Below are 17,781 nucleotides of genomic sequence, written 5' to 3'. Positions count from 1 at the left end.
CACAGATGGCTGTGATTGCTCTGCCTTACCTCTTTTTCTCCTCTTTCACTCTCTTTGGGCAAGATGGCTGCCTCCGGTGCAAAGTGCTGAGGGTCTCGGCATTTCCAACCCAGCATGGGCATCCCCATCCGCCATGCTCACTCCCATGGCCTTCTAAGGCACGAGCGCGCACATCTCCTATGCTCAAATACACGTCATGGCGGGAACCTCGGGGGCGGCCCCACCGCATGACGTCCGTACCTCCAGGTATATCTAGCCTCCGCTTCCGCTACCACCTTGAGTTAGCAAGGACTTCAGTTTTAGCTACTCTGACCGCTCTAAGCTGCTCACTTAGATACTGCTTCCACTCCAAGGGCCTCACTCCTGTAGAAGCTTTAGATACCCGCTCCTCGGGGGTCTCTCTCTTCCAACTTCCTTTGGGGCCATCTCTAACTAAGACAACCGCTCCTCGGGGGTCTTTCTCTCTCTTCTACTTTTCAGGATATCGGATCATCGGGTACTCGCTCCTCGAGGGCCTACCAGCCATTATATCCTGCAGCACGGTCCTTCGGTCCCAACTTTCCACCATCAGGAAGATGCCATCATTCCTGTGAGTACCTCTACGATCCGGTGCTCCAGCTCCACCCACCAGCCGCAACGTAATCCGCTCTGCTGGCTTCCACCTATCGTAACATCTGGGTGAGACTTCACATCTGAGCCTATTGAACATACTGGCACTTCTTGGATAAGTGTCTTACCTTTCTGCTATCACCATCTATCTACAGCAGTACAATAAAGCCTCTATCCATACTGTGTCTGCTATCTGAGTTCAGCCTATCACAGTGGTTCCCCACGGGGCCCCTCCCCATGGGTGGAGTAATTTCCATTGCGACCAAGGGTCCACAATGCCACAAGCACAACACTGCTATCATTCTCAGAGATTTCAATCTCCATGTAGACTCCATACCACTTTCACCCACTTGTGATGCACTCCTGGTCTCACTCAATGCGATGGGCTTTAAGCAAATAATAACAAGTTCCACACATAAAGCAGGTCACTCCCTAGATTTAATCTTTATCTTCCTAGATTTAATCTTTATCCTCTATTCCTCCCTGACTCTCCCTCCTGCACCCCCATACCCTGGTCTGACCACTCCCTCAGAGCAAATTTCTGAATAAAAAACATAGCCACTCTCACAAGCACAAAAAATAACACCATCCATTTCAGAAAGCCCTGTACTAGAGACGACCTAATCACAACTTTTACCAATGATCTTGATAAACTTGATATAACTGATGCCGATTCTGCACTTTCATCCTGGAATCACCTATCTGCCCATTTCATACTAAAGAACTAAACCCCTCACACAACACAAAAAAACCCTGGTACACTCCAGAATTAAAAATGATGAAGCACCACCTAAGAAGCCAGGAAAAGAAATGGGGCAAAGATCCCTCTCTTACACAACTTGCAAAATACAAATCTTCCCTACACAACTACTGTGAGACCAACCTTAAAACCAAGCGAGACTTCTATGCTCAGTGAATCCATAACTTACAATTCAGTTCCAAAGCCCTATTCGCATATGTCTCAGATCTAACCAAAACTTCCCCCTCACCCATAACAGATGAGGATGCCAAAACAAAATGTGAAGACCTAGCACAATCTTTCCATGACAAAATATCTAAACTCATGACACGTTTTCCAACAGCCACCTTACCCACAAAAGCCCTTCCAAAAAACCCACATGCCTCCTTAAACTCTTTTGAGACCACTGCCTCCACTGAAATAGAATCACTCTTAAAGAAAATGAAACCCTCATCACACCCATCTGACACGATTCCTACTAAATACCTCCTGTCCATCCTTAATATAATATCCCAACTCCTAGCCAACATCATCAACTGTTCAATCACTCTTGGAAATGTTCCAACCCCACTAAAACAAGCTATAGTCAAACCTGTTGCGATCCCCCCTGCTGCTGCGCTACAGGAGGTCTCTTACCTTCCTCCAGAGGCCGCTCTGAAGCCTGGGCCTCGCCTACGTTCCATCCGGGACTTGCTCCAGGGCCTGAGAGGCCTAGCTGTGCCTGTGGCTTGCTTGCCTCTGCGTTTGGACTTCCTGGTTTCCAGCCACGCCCGTTTCCCTAGGGGCTGGCCCGCAGCTCTCTACCCCAGTTATAGGACCAGCGGTGGGCAGTCCTGGCAAGCTCCTCCCAGGGAGTTGCCTTCTACCTCCAGTATTTAAGGACTTTCTGTTCACTTGCAAACGGCCTTGGATCTGAGCATTACAGTCGCCTGTAACCTAGCTGATCCAGGTCCTCCATGTCTTGATGGTGCCTTGTCCTGTCTCTGCCTGATGTTCCTGATGTCTTTGTGTCTCTGCCTTGGATCTGAGCATTACAGTCGTCTGTAACCTAGCTGATCCAGGTCCTCCATGTCTTGATGGCGCCTTGTCCTGTCTCTGCCTGATGTTCCTGATGTCTTCGTGTCTCTGCCTTGACCTTCGTCCTCGTCTGGTTCCTGAGCCTTCTGTCCTGTTGGGCCCTGGAGTGGCCAACAGGAGGGATTCGTCCCACGGGCTCTTGAGCTTCTGCCAGCCGAAGGGGCTTCGGATGTGAGTATCCCAGCATCGGAGTTCCTGCTCGCCTGGACCTTTCCTTCTTGCTTCAGCCCTTGCCCTGATGTCTTCAGTGTCTTGCTTCAGCCTGTCTTGGATGTCTGCTTCAGCCCCCGTCTGACGTCTTCTGTATAAGGACTCTGTCTGCCCTCGCCTCTGTCCGGCCTGCTGCCCATTGCCGTTCCCTGCGGTGGGTCCGAAAGGGCCGGGAACAGTCGGAGGACCGTTCATTAGTCAACTTCCCCGTGTTGGCTACCATGGGCATGCAGGTCCGGCTGAGGGTCGGACTCCCTGCTTCTGTTCCTGCCTGCCTGGCTCACCATGCCTGCTCAGCTCACCTCCCACGGTGTGGCTTGGGGCTCCTCCTTGAGTCCTGCCGTGGCCCAAGGGCTCACCACCCGCCCGAGACGACCACACCCGCGCGCGCTCGTAACAAAACCTATACTAAAGAAACCGAAGCTTGACCCTACAGAACTGACTATCACCCAATCTCTAACTTACCATTCCTATCAAAAATTCTGGAAAAAGTAGTAAACCTCCAACTGACTATCTAGAAAAACATAATATTCTCTTCCCACTGCAATTTGGCTTCCGTAAGTACTTCAGTACGGAAACCCTCCTTATCTCCCTCACACATTACCTCCTCAAAAGAATGGACAAAGGCCACTCTTACATCTTTGCATTGCTAGATATATCCACTGCCTTTGACACCATAGGCCACAACATCCTACTCGACTGGCTCACTGAAATTGGCATTTCAGGAATCCCGCTTCGCTGGTGCGAATCCTACCTAAATTTCAGACAATACAAAGTTAGAATAGGTAACAGTGAATCCAAAGCAATCGACTTATCACAAGGTGTTCCACAAGGCTCTTCCTTATCCTCTACACTTTTTAACATCTACCTTCTGCCACGCTGCCACCTCCTCTCTGAGCTTGGTCTTACGCACTTCACATATGCGGACGAAGTACAAATCCTCAACCCTATTACATATTCCTTACCCAAATCCCTCAAAACCTGGGAAACCGCTCTCTCTGCAATCAACAATCTCCTCACTAACCTCAACCTCGCACTCAATACATGCAAAACAGAAATCATGATCATTTCACCCCAACACAACACCTTCACCCTCTCTCATCCTAACACCCTTCCTCCTATAATCTTCATTTCACAACACGTACGAGACCTAGGCATCATCATTGACAATCAACTTAACCTAAAAAAATGTATTAACTCCACAATGAAAGAATGCTATTTCAAACTTCACCCTCTAAAAAACTAAGACCCCTCCTCCACTTCAACGACTTCCACACAGTACTCCAGTTCACTATCTTCTCGAAAATCGACTACTGCAACGCCTTCCTTCTAGGCCTTTCCAAAAATACCATCTCCCCACTCCAAATGCTACAGAATGCTGCCACCTGTATTCTCACTAGCACTCGCAAAAATGAACATATCACCCCAATTCTCAAAGAACTACAGTGGCTCCCAATCTCATCTCGAATCTGCTATAAGACTCTTTCCATCATACACAAAACCTTACACAACCAAAACATGCATTGGCTTAATGACTCCCTACATTTCTGCACCCCTAATAGACCCACTAGATCACACTATATGGCAACCCTACCCACATCCTCTCCTAAACTTACACATCTTACCTCCATGAAAGAGCAGGCCCTATCCATTGCAGGGCCTGCAATCTGAAATACCATGCCCACCAACCTATGCCAAGAGCACTGTGCACAAAAATTCAAACAAAAACTGAAAACTTGGCTATTCAAACAGGCATTTACTTGATCCACCCTCTCTTACACGCTCTCCCCGCAATAATACTACTTCTCTACTACCTTGCCACACTTTCTCATTTTGATGCCCCCATCTGCCTTCCCCCTTTTCACTTTCCCCTCCCCCTTATAATGCATATTTTAATTCAACTACAACCGCAATCTATCCTTATTCAGCTCTCTACTCTCTTCTTATCACCATGTAAATCTCTTATCTTCATTTTATATATTATATTTTATACTAGCTGTGCCCGGCCACGCGTTGCAGTGGCAGAGTCAGGTTCTTCCCCCCCCCCCTTCCCCTTGCTCATATACCTCAGTCACACATCGTCTTCCTCCTTGTTCACTCACCCCCTCTTTCCTCCCCTGTCCCCACTCCAGCTCTCTCCCCTCACACTCACCCCTCCCCCTTCGGTCACTAACCCCCCCTTCACTCCCCTGTCCCCAATCCAACTCTCACCCCTCACACTCACCTCTCCCCTTTGTGTCTCTCCACTGACACTCACTGCCCCCTTCATTCACCCTCCCCTCATTGTCACCTCTCCCCGCCTACTCCCTATCCTTTTGTCAGTGTCACCGCACCCTCTCTCAATCTCCTTCCCTGATTCTGATCCCCTCCAGCTCGCAATGCCCTCCCAGCTCCCCCCCCCCCCCCGTCCCTCTCCCTCTTGTGTGGTTCTGCATGGCCCGCTCCCGAAGGCGCGAGGTCAGCGAGGATCCCTCCCTGTCGTACACGTGAGCCGTACCAGATCGCCACCGCAGCTCCTCCCAGGTTTCGAATTTCAGCCGGCCGACACCACCACGCCCAATATTGCTGCCGGTCCGCCGCTGCTGCTCCTCCCAGCGCCATGTTGATCCCACTGTGCGAGACGTGCACCGCTGCTGCCCCTCCCAGCACCATGTTGGTCCCACTGTGCCCGACGTGCGCTCCTGCCCACGCATGCGCAGTACAGCAGCTTCATTTCCCAAGGTAGATAGCATGTGTTGCATGTCTGTCCAACAGATGTCGCTGTTTTCCCCACACACATGTAAAAACATGTTTTTTTCTGTAACCGTGTGACATCTATGTAATCTAGACAGAGAAGAACCTTGCCGAAAGTGAAAGCAAGGTTGTGTCCAAATTTGAAAGCAATTGGTGCAGTAGCTGAGCCTGGTTAAGTTGAAAAAACAGAACAGAGCAGTAAAGGTTACAGTTTGTGGGTTTTTTTTTTTTACCCCAAATGAACAGCACCAGCAACGAATAGTTTAAATATGCAAGCACGCCTTCCTGGCCCCCCCCCCTCCCAACCCAGCGAAATAGAGCAACCCACGCTACAGCCCCCCTCTCGGGAGATGTGGAGAATCAGTGCCCCCCCCTGTGAAAAACGCGCGGCGCAAAATAAGAACGGTCCCCCACCTGCTCCTCCCCGGCTACATGTGTAAACTGCCAGCCGGTGGCGAGGGTGTGTGCTAGGGTTTGTTCCGTCGGCTGCCATGTCGCAAAACTTCACCAATGAAAGTGGTGCGTCATGATTCCTGACCTAGTAAGGGAAAATGTCCGCTGAGGATATGGCGCCGACGGGCTGTTGCCCTTACTATGTCACATGGTATACCGACGTCATTGTTGTCTCCGTGTAGCATAGTAAGGGCAAGGTCCGCCGGCGCCATTTTTGTTGCTGGCATCCGATGGCCCTACTGAATGCGATGTGTCCCGGACCGTTCCTGTGGTGTCGGCGGAGAAGCACGGACTTGTATCAGGTGTAGTGTGTGATCAGAGTGCAGTGCGTGGGTGGGTGGAAGAGGGTACTTTAATTTAAATTCGGAGGGTGTGTGAAATGTGTGGCTTCCCAATGTAGCAGCCAGGAATTCGTGTTTTGGTGTGTTTTGGGAGGGTGGGTGAAGTAAGTGACTTTGGCAGGTGTGTGGGTGGGGGGGTGTGGTGTGATGAGTGTGGATTTCTGTGTGTTATGAGGGAGTGTGAATGAAAGACAATATCCCTGTGTGGGGGTGTGGGGTGGTGTGTGAGTGTGTGTGAAAGGTGTAAGAGGTTGCGCTTGCGCTGATGGCCACCAGATGTCGCTGTTTTGTGTAAGCAATTTTTAAACTTGTATTACCTGTCACAGGTGTGACCTATATGTAATGTAAGTGTATAAGATCCTTCCCGTATGGGAAGTGAATGTTGTGTGCAAATTTGAACACATTCGGTTAAGCGGTTGGCAAGATTACCGACGACATACAAACTATTTAACATTTTTATTTATATAGATTTATACTTATATTACCTATATTATTTACACAGTTAATCTCCCATTATTTAATCAATCTGCCCTACATTATTGTTATGTTAAAATCAGTTGTAAAGCCTAGAGCTGTATTTCTTGTTCCATGTAAACTGATGTGATGTTCCCAATGAATGTCGGTCTAGAAAAACTTTAAATAAATAAATGATATGACTTCAATTGAAGCACAAAATTTCTGCTCTTTTTGATTCAGAAATTTGTTTTACATTCAGATCTGAATAAAACAAAATAAAGTGTCAAAAATGTCCTATTAAGAAAGAGAGACAGTAATGTTAAAACAAGCATGGGGTGCCCATATATGAGTGAATGGGTGCACATATTCTGGAATTTTAAATCAAGTGAGCTGTTGTGCATGTATGATTTAAAATACGCCTACTGCACATATGTGTGCTCCCTATTTTAAGCGATTACCCAAGCAAATATATGTCATGTATCTTACTTAGGAGTTTGTCAGCTTTAATGCATTGAAGTCAAAGGATTTAAAAACATGCTCATGTGAAGGACATTCCCAGTTTTACCCATTATCCACCAGTTTGCCCAGTCTGTCTTGAGGTCATCCAGACCCCTCTGGTTCTTCAGGCTGTATTCCCCCCAACTTGACTCCTCACCCTGTCATTTTAGGCCTAAACAGAGATTTATGAAGACTTAAACCTCATCAAGAGCAGAAGTAAATATGCACAGCTAATAGATTGCTACATGCCGCAGCCACAGATTTAAATTTTTGATTTACGCTTGTAAATTTTGGGCCTGCCCTGGAATGCCTCTGACACACCCCAACTCCGAGTCTTATTTTAAAATCCCACATGCGAGTATATGTGCATAATTTGCAGCTTTTAAAATATGCATTGCTCACACGTGGCCCATATACTTGCATATATGGAACTTTTAACAAAGCAACACTTTTAAAATTTATCCCTCAGCATTTAATTATAAGTATATATATGTATGAAAGGGTGCTAAGTTTAGTAAAATTACATGTCCTAATGAATTAAAGTATTGCAGCAAGAGAAACCAATGTAATAAAACATGGTAAAGAAGTTTCAGCATGTGACTTATCATGCTATTCAATAAAGTTTACTAAGAGCATGCTAAAAATGACCCTTATATGAGATAGTGCATCTTGTGTTCCCCTATTTACCTGTGCAGGACAAGGCTAGATGCCTGGTCCACCCTAAATTCACTAAGGGTGGGATCCTGTGGGGCAGATGGAGCTCAGAGGGCATAAGCAGAAACTGGGGAATAAGAGCTGGTGGGGATAACCAGACCAGGCCCAGGTCTCCAGGGGGAAGGCAGCTCCTGTAATGTAATGCTGTCCAAAAACTGAGTTGAGACGAAGCAGTACAAACTGTGAGTAGAGAGATACACTGTCTGAAGGTAAAGGCAGTCTACTGTTGTGTATATGACTGAAGCTGTGAATAAAGATTATGTTTTAAGAGAGGCTGGAGTCAGACTAGTACATGTCTCCAGGCCTATGGGAATCACCACTCATTCCCACACCTTATCAGAATGAAGACATTACTAGTGTGGATGTTAATACAAAAAGTGTTATAGCCACAATTGCCTCCTCTTGAAATTTACTGTACTAACTAACATTATATGAAAAGGCTGATTGCAATAGGAATTTAATCCCATCAAAATCGGAATTCCCCCCTCCCCCAACCATCAAATGAATAGTCGAATATACCACCTCCCTTACATCATTAACCTCCTACCTTGCATATCCAAAACACTGATGACATCATTTTCAACCCTACATCCTATCCACCATGAAATTCCTGGACCATCACAATCCCCCTTCCCCACCAGCACCTTAAGTGATGTCCTCCAAAAGTCATCAATCAGAAGCTTCAATGTTGCTGGAAGCAGGGCCTTGACATCCCTGCTGCAGGTGAAGATGGGTGAGTAGCAAGAATGGTAAGAATTCAGGGTGATTTCCATGAGGGAAAATCTGGTTCCTTTGTGAGGGGCCTAGATACTTGGTGTGGGGAGGGTGGTAGCACTTAATTTTGTAGAGGACGTATATGATGTGTTTTAAAAACTAGCTATGCAAATAATGGGGTAGATTTTATAAAACTACGCCCACGCGTACTTTTGTTCGCACACCAGGCACAAACAAAAGTACGCCGGATTTTATAAGATATGTGCGTAGCCGCGCGTATCTTATAAAATCCGGGGTCAGCGCGCGCAAGGGGATGCACATTTGTGCACCTTGTGTGCACCGAGCCCTGCGCGCGCTGCCTGTTCCCTCCGAGGCCGCTCCGAAATTGGAGCGGCCTCAGAGGGAACTTTCCTTCAGCCTCCCCCCACCTTCCCCTCCCTTCCCCACCCCCCGAGCCCTATCTACACCCCCCTACCTTTATTGCGAAAATTACGCCTGCCTGGGGCAGGCGTAACTTGCACGTGCTGGCAGGCTGCTGCCGCGCATTTCCCCAGCCCGGGAACAATTTCGGAGGCCTTGGCCATGCCCCCAAAATGCCCCCGGGCCGGAACCATGCCTGTGGCCACGCCCCTGGAACGCCCCTGAATGACACGCCACCATGACACGCCCCCAACACGCCCCCCCCCAGGAAAGCCCCAGGACTTACGCGCATCCCGGGGCTTGCACGCACCGCCGAGCCTATGCAAAATAGGCTCGGCGCGTGTAGGGGGGTTTGAAAGGGTTACATGCATAACTTGTGCGCGTAACCCTTTTAAAGTCTACCCCAATATGAGCTATTAGGTAAGACTCTGGCTAGTTTTGTGTATTTTAGTTAGGAAAACAATACATTAAATAAATTACATTTGTATAAATATCCTTAAAAACTATAGCATCTATGCATTTAACTATATATGCTGTAGCAGAAATAAAGAGACATTAATGATGGTTATCAAAGTAAACTTTTGGCATTCAGTGCAAGTCTTTTCCCCTTTATTTTGATTCAAAAAACTCTGTATGTTGTCATGCATTTACAGGAAACCTTTTGAACTTATCTCTCTAGCTCATGCTTTGTCTATCATGTCTGTTATTTTCTTCTAAGATTGCACATTAGTTTAAAATATCACAGATAACTGCTATTAAAGTTTGCCACAGCGACAATAATTTTTCATGAAAACCAGAGGAAATATGATATGTTTAAGAAACTCTGTCATTGCTGTTAAGACTCAAATCTTCAGGCAAATTTTTAATGACAAAGCAACATGCTGGGAAAACTCCACGAGTACTTTTGAAGCACTACAAATAGTTTGATATGGTATAAGGCAATAGCACTGAAATATTCATTTATTTTTGAAAGGATATAGAGTTGATTTTTGGTTGAGGAAACAAGATTTAGACATATTTGAAGAAAAACAGGGAGCTCTATTACTTGCTTCTTTTCATATTTTTCTTATTATGCTAATTGTTCAGAATTTGAGTTTCTTTCCCTGAATTTCAGCCTATGGTCATTAGGGATGTGAATCGTTTTTGAACGATTAAAATTATGGTCAGATAATTTTAAAATCGTCCTAAATCGTTAGAGTGCACGATACAATACAAATGGCCCCGATTTATCGTCAGGGGCATTTGTATTGTATCGTTAAATAGGGCACGGGAATTATTTGGGGGAGGGCGGGAAAACCGGCACATCAAAACAACCCCTAAACCCACCCCGACCCTTTAAAACCAATTCCTTACCCTCCCCCACCCTCCCGAAACCCCCCCCCCAAAAAATGTTAAATTACCTGGTGGTCCAGTGGGGGGGGGGGGGGGGGTCCCGGCGCAATCTCCCGCTCTTGGGCCATCGGTGCCATTTTGGCTGCCACTAATTAAAATGGCGCCGATGGCCCGATAAAAAAAAAAACCCACCCGACCCTTTAAATCGACCCCCCTTAGCCTCCCCCACGCTTTTAAACGGGGTCTTTATGCAAATCGGAAATTATTACTTCAACCGAAACCAAAATCGGAGTTGAGCACAGTGGTATGTGTGCTACCATTTTCGGCTAGAACACATCACATTCAGAAGATTATTCTTAGGCATTGGTCTATTCTCTCTTTACATCTGGTTTTACAAGTGAAACCCATATTTGCCAAAACTAGGGGCCGGAATTTAAAGGATATATTGGTGTCCTCGGATGTTCAAAATAACTAATTCCAAGTATATCAAGGCCAGAAGAGTTGTACCCGGTGTTCAGTGTGTTCATATGTTATGGAGGGCACAGTATTTTCACATGACTCTATCCCGTATCCATTCGAATTAAGAGGTAGTTTTGACTGTGGTTCCAGTCAAGTGGTGTATGCGGTTCAATGTCCGTGTGCAAAATTGTATATTGGACACACCATTCTACTGATTAGAACTCGGATCATCCAGCACAGGAGCTGCATACGTACCGGTAAAATGGAAGCACCTTTGGTACGTCATTGGGCGGAGGCAGCACACACCATCAAACAAATAAGATTTACTGTGCTTAAACAATTATTTTGCCCCCAGGAAGGCAATGTTTCCTTGCTATTATGACAACAAGAGCAAAGACTAATTTTTCAATGGGATGCTCTTATTCCCCGTGGGTTAACTCAAAAATTGAGTGGGAGGCATGTTATTAGTTTGAGCAAGGGTTTGTTTTCGCACAGATAGTAGTGGATTGGTAGAGAAGAGGGGTGTGGAAAACGTACTTTAACGTAAGAGGGATTGGTTGGATTTGAAGAAGGTGGTTTAAATTTAAGGAGTGGGTGGCAATGAGTGTTTACCGCGTCTTTGAGCTTGGAGGAGCAACGTTAGAGGCATTGGTAAAAGTAAGTTTGGAGACTTCGAATTTCTGGGGAGTATGGGTATTTGGAGGTAGAGTGTGTTAGTAGGTGTTCTTATATGCAATTTTTGATGTTGCAGTATGTATACGCAGCTTGTGTCGCGCTATTGAAATATCAAGAAGAGCCAAATTTAGAAAGGGCAAGTCCTGTTGGTTAAATACCGGTTTTTGAACTGAACGGGGAAGCTCCTCTGGTTCTATTAATGTTTTGTTAAAGGCGAGTAGGGTAAGAAGAGGATTTTGAAGGGGTGAGGTCAAATAATATCTGGCATAATAGTGTGGTATACAAGTATGGGAGTTTGAAAAACATTTGTATAGTATACAGTTATGTTTTGTTTGTGTGGGAATGGGATAAATAGTAGGGGAGGAATAATTTGCAAAGATTGAAGTGTGGGGTTATTGGTAGTGTGGGGAGGAGTTCATGATAGTACTGCAGTGAGATAATAGTCCGGTGAAGTTGAGGAACCGATACGGGTCCCTCAGTAAATGAAGTTGTAACAGATGAATGTATTGGTAATTTGTATTTAGGACGAGATCTGCGAGATATGATCATTTAAAAGATGGATTTCATTGATAGTGATGACAGCGGGTTATGAAAATTGACACAGGTAAATTTTCGTACAGAGATACAGATTTAACAAACATTCTTTATTGAGAAATAGTAATTTCAATAAGTATTTTCAGTATTTGTATTAACTATATATTGACATGAGACAAAAATGTTTTTAATACAGATATACAACATATATACACAATATAAAGTTACAGATGTAATGAAGAACATAAGTACCCTTATGGAATGGTAGAGCATATATGGAAGTGTTGTGAGAGATTAAGCACTGGTCGAATAATATATATATTCCCCTGAAGAAGCCGGAAGGCGAAACCAGGGCCCGGTTGGGATAGACAGAAACCGATAAGAACAACATCAGTGTCAAGCACTTCGTTATCACTTACAGTAGTTTAAGGGTTAATTTGGTAACATGTATATTGATGACACGTGTTAATATTAAGATGAGTTATATCAAGTTGTATAAAATTACATTAATGTTTGTCATTGTAATATTTTAAGTGAACATCATGTAAGTTCTATTTTGCAAATGTTGCACAAAAAGTGAGAGAGGTGTGGTTGAGTATGAATGGATGGTGATTTTAGTACGATAAAGATTAGGTGTGTCATTTTATCATTGTTATAATTTGTTATAACCGTCACAATTGTTGGTATAAAAAATCAAATAAAGTTAACAAAAAATAATTGTGCTTGTACTCCACTCGATAATGAGTGTTGGTGGTTGTTATATATATTTATTTATTTATTTAAAAATATTTCTATACCGGCCTTCATGAATGGGATTCATATCAGGCCGGTTTACATGAAACAAGGGAAAAAACCAAGTAACTATAAATAAGAAAGGTCGAAACAATCAAAGTTACAATAAAACAGGGGTATTAAAACTTGGGAGCTAGAGTAGCTAGGAATAAGTGAAGATGGAGTAGGAGCGATAGAAATTAACTAGTTAATTATCATATAATATGGTATGAAATTGGTAGACATTCGGTTCCTTGATCTGGGTATGATGAGTTAATTTGTGTTAGGGGAAGGCTTGGAGGAAAAGCCACGTCTTAAGTTTCCTTCGGAAGGTATATATATATATATATGAAGGCTGCAGATGTGTATGAAGAGTATTTTAAAACCAATGGACCGGATATTAAGAGTTACGCGCTGGCGTAGATTTGTGCGCACAACCCGGCGCGTACAAATCTATGTCCGATTTTATAACATGCGTGCGCGCCTGGTGCACGAACAAAAGTATGCGCGGGCGTACTTTTATAAAATCTACCCCATAGAAAGCACTATATTCTTTCCGAGTGCATAACTCGGAAAGCACCTCATTCTTCTGCCAGGAATGAATGAGGATTCATTCCTTCAGTGATCTACAAAGGCTGATGGGTCTCTCAGAGTAAAAGGCTCCTACTCTCCTTTTAGATGGTAGCAGAGTCCCTGGATCCTTGGGAGCTAAAGCAGAGACAAAAAATAAACCAGATTCAAAATGAGAAAAGAAGGGTGGACAGAATTTGTTCCTCTTAACAAAAGGATAAAAAGCTGGCATTTTTAAAATGGGAGACAGGCACATTTTCTTCTAGTCCATTTCCCAAGTTTCTTTCTATAAAATTGAAAAGTCCTCTTCCCAAAAACAAACAAAAGTGAGAAGCAAGCATGAGAGCATGTTGCCTCTGGAAAGGATAAATTCAAATTCCACACCTACAACATGGTGCCTTGGCTTTTTAAGGCAAGGACTCCACCATTAAGTTCTCACACATGAGGGAGTTATAACCCAACTTAACCTATTGTTAGTTGGTATGTTCCTTTTAGTAGAGACTTGGTAGAGCTCTCTACATTAGTATACATGCTAAACGTTTAGGTCGGAACTACAATTTCCCGGTAAACTTCAAAAAATTGTGGAAATACAAATTTGTGGGACTGTTGTAAGAGCAACCAGATAATAAATTAAGGCTGCATTATTTCCTTAAGGTGCAGTAATGATATAATTTCTTTTATATATATTTTTTAATCCAATGCATTTAAAAGAAAAGTGCTGTGTGACAAATTTTGTGTAGAACTTAAAGACTCCTAAAATCAAAGAAAAAAGTACTTATCTCAGATCTTGAACATCATCCCGATACAGAGCCGTGTCTCATCATAGACTGCATCAGGGGGTACTGCATATTTGTCAGTAGTTCTACCACGTCAAACAGTTTGCTAAATGTTGCTATATGAAAAGTTGCTGGCAGGGTCGTCCACTCAACTTAGTAGCAGTGATTCCAGGTTAGGGATTCTGCCCTGTTTTCTTATTATTATTCTGTTTTTGATAGGCCTCTGGAGCTCTTCACTGTAGTTACTTAAAACTTTGTTTCCTGCATGTCACCAGTATTTAACTTTTTTCTTTTTCTTAACCTACCTCTATCTTTCATTATCTTTTCAATCATTTTCCTTTACTTATATGACTAGCTCTCTTACATTATTATATTTTTTTATTGTATTTTGACCCCCCTCCGGCTCATTTGAGTTTCCAGTTGAATCAAAGTGGCCTACAGTTTATAAATCAATAAATTACATTAAATTAAAATGAACCTTCATTTGCAAATACCCTAGTTTTGCACATGTGCCCCCATCCCCATTTTTATAATCCCAATTCCCACTTAGTCCAGCCATTACAGTAATGCTCCTGGGCTAGGATCCATGGTCCTCCTCTATTTAAACTACAATCTTTCCCGATTAGCAAAATTGACAATCTCATTCAGTTTACCCCAAAGTCAACCTTTTTTTTATTCTTCATATCTCCTACTGTATTTAATTTTTTTAAGAACCTGATCCACCTGTAAAAACTGTGTTCTTGATTATAATGTCTCCCTCTGTCTATTCTAGCTCTTACAGAAATGTGGCTTTGCTCAGATGATTAGGCCTCTCCTCTAATCTCTACCTCCTGTTTCACATTGTCTTATGCTATCAGAAGTGTCACCTTCCTTTCCCTATAATCTGGATTGGTTCTGTTTTAGTCACCTTCTCTCATATTTCTATCTTTAGAATCTCATAGTAGTTCTATTCTTCATGTTCAAATAAATATCACAGTTGTCTATTTTCCTCCTCCTTCTTTCTTGGAAGATTTTGATTCTTGGCAGTATCATTTTTTCTGTCTCTTGTTCCTCAGTTCTTTAAGACTTTAGAATTCCTAGTGAACAGCCCTCCCACTCAGCTTCTTTTTACGTGTGATTCTTCCAACTTTATTCTTATTTTAAAATACCAATCATTCTGTTAACCTTTCTCCTCTCTCTTTCTCCTGCTCCTCTATTTGATTATTCTAGGATCTTGTCTACTCTACCTGATCATTTATTCTTCCTATTTGTTATTTCTTCTTCCTTGAGAAGTATCTCGTCATTTCCTAATCTTCTTCAGTGATCTGAGCCTGATTGCATTTCATCCTCCCTGTCATTTACTATGATTCCCTGTGTTCTTCCTAATATTGTGTATTGTCTACCACCAGCACCTCCATATCTATGACTCAGCTTCCTTAATCCTCACAGACTACACAATAACCAAGTAGAAAAAAAAATAGATTTCTAATGATTCTTATACTTTTAAATCTTTCCTTAGCTCTGCACATTTTTTTATTATTACGAACTCTCATTATCTTTATATCTCATTTTTTCTAATGTTCCCCTACCAAAGTAGATGTTTTCTAACTTTTCTTCTTTGAGCTTTCTTCCCATATCCTTTAAGTATTCTTTTCATGTCTGGTTTGGCCTCTGTTAGAAACAGGATGCTGGGCTTGATGGACCCTTGGTCTGACCCAGCATGGCAATTTCTTATGTTCTTATGTTCTATATTCATAATTGTGCCCTCTCCACCTCAATTTTCTCCACTCGTTCTTCTTTCTTTTCCCCAAATTTTCATTCTACTTTTCATTTCCTTTCAGAGGGAGATGTTTTTCTTTTATAATATCATGTAAACTTGTCTCTTCTCTTTTTTGTTCATTTCCCTACTAATCTAATCTCTGGTTTCCCCTTAATCTCCATGATTGTTCATTTAATCAACTTTTGTCTTCTCTCAGCTTTGATGCGATCTCTTTTGCTTCTAAAGTTATCCTTGGATGGATATCTCGTCTTCTCTGAACTATGTCCTATTTTTATTTTATCTTTTCTTTCAAAAGTTCTGTAATGGGCTTCATGTTATCAGATTTTTTATTACTTTGCTACTGACTCCTTCTATTTGTATTATGTTTTGTGAATTTATCCCACAATTTGTTCTTTACTTTTTAACACTTGTGTCTCTGCATCTTTCTGTAGCTACACCAGGTTTTACTAGTTTGTTTTTTTCCCCCCATCTTCTAGTATGTCAACCATTCTTTTATTTTAGAAATAAATGAATTGTTTGTTACTCAAGACATTACTCAGAGGTCTACTCTTGGTTCATGACTTTTCTCCCTCATTTGTCATTTTCTTGGTGTTTTCATTTCCTCCCTGAGATTTAATTATTGGCGTTATGTACATGACGCTCAAAATCTGATTTTAATGCCCCAACTTTCTCCAGACATATTTGATCAAATCTCTCACAGTCTTTAGTCCATTTAGTTTTACATGTCTAAACATTTTCTACAACTTAACCTTTCAAAGAATGAGTTTTTCCATTCTCATGGTTTTCTTCCCTTGAGTCCCTACCCTGTCTTTCTATTAAAATGCATGACTAAATTATTTAACTTTCTGCTGGCATTCATGACCTGGCTGCTAAGAAATTTTTGATCAAGGTGCTCTTGCTAACTTTACTCTATTTGATGAGGTATTCCTTGTTTTCATTAAATAATTTCACTGTTGAGGTGTATTCTTTGATCTCAAGAGCACATATATTGCACACATAATTCTGGTTGTTAAAACATGCCATTATCACCTCCTAAACCTTGCTAAAATCCATCATCTTTTCTCCTTTTCTGCTGCCAAGTTTCTCATTCACACATCTGTTATTTCTCTGACGGTTTTCTTGCACACTATTTTTACTGGTATCATTGAATCTGTTCCTAAGATTCTGTGTATGCTCTGGAATTCAGCTGAAGTGATTTTATGCATTCAGTCCCTATGTAAAATCTCTCATTGTCTGCTTTTATTGACTATTAATTCCTGCAAGAACAGGCTTTAGGTTTGTCTACTCTATCATCACTGGCTCAGCTCCAGCTTATTTTCTCCCTGCTAATCAGTTCTACTCCCCTACTGTTGATTTTCACTCTGTTCATGCTGTTCTTGTTCTCTCATGCATTCCTTCCTATTGATATTGTTCCTTTCTTTCACTGCTCTTCTAATGTAGAATCTTTGGTTGTGTTTTAGGCTACTTACCTAAGCCTTTCTTAAAAGCCCTTAAAACCCATCTTTTCATCCAGATCTCATGGCACCAACAAGCTTCTTTTGTTCATATTCATTCCTTTTCTTTTCTCCAACAATCAGTTTTAGTACTGCAATATGTATCACCTGTCTTTCCATTGTCCATTTATGTTAGATATGTACTGAATTTGTAAAGCACTTTATTGAAGGCATTATAAAAAGAAATATTAATAATTCCATAAAAATAAAATAGGTTTAGTCAAACTGAAAGACATAAAAACAGCAAGGAAGTAACAAATTATAGACCTGCTGGTGTTTTAAAGATTCTGACTTTAAAACTCTACTTATTAAGAAAAGGGTGCGGAAAAAGATTAATTTTCCCTTTCCTTGAATTTTCCTCTTACATTCTAGTCTTTATGTCAGCCAGTGCCCAGTGGTGCATGAACCAACAGATACGCCTTTCAGTATATCTCATGACTGCCTGAAC

This window comes from Rhinatrema bivittatum, chromosome 9, assembly GCF_901001135.1.
Source record: "Rhinatrema bivittatum chromosome 9, aRhiBiv1.1, whole genome shotgun sequence".
Taxonomy (NCBI): Eukaryota; Metazoa; Chordata; class Amphibia; order Gymnophiona; family Rhinatrematidae; genus Rhinatrema; species Rhinatrema bivittatum.
The sequence above is the reverse complement of the archived record's forward strand: the minus strand, read 5'-3'. Positions refer to the sequence as shown.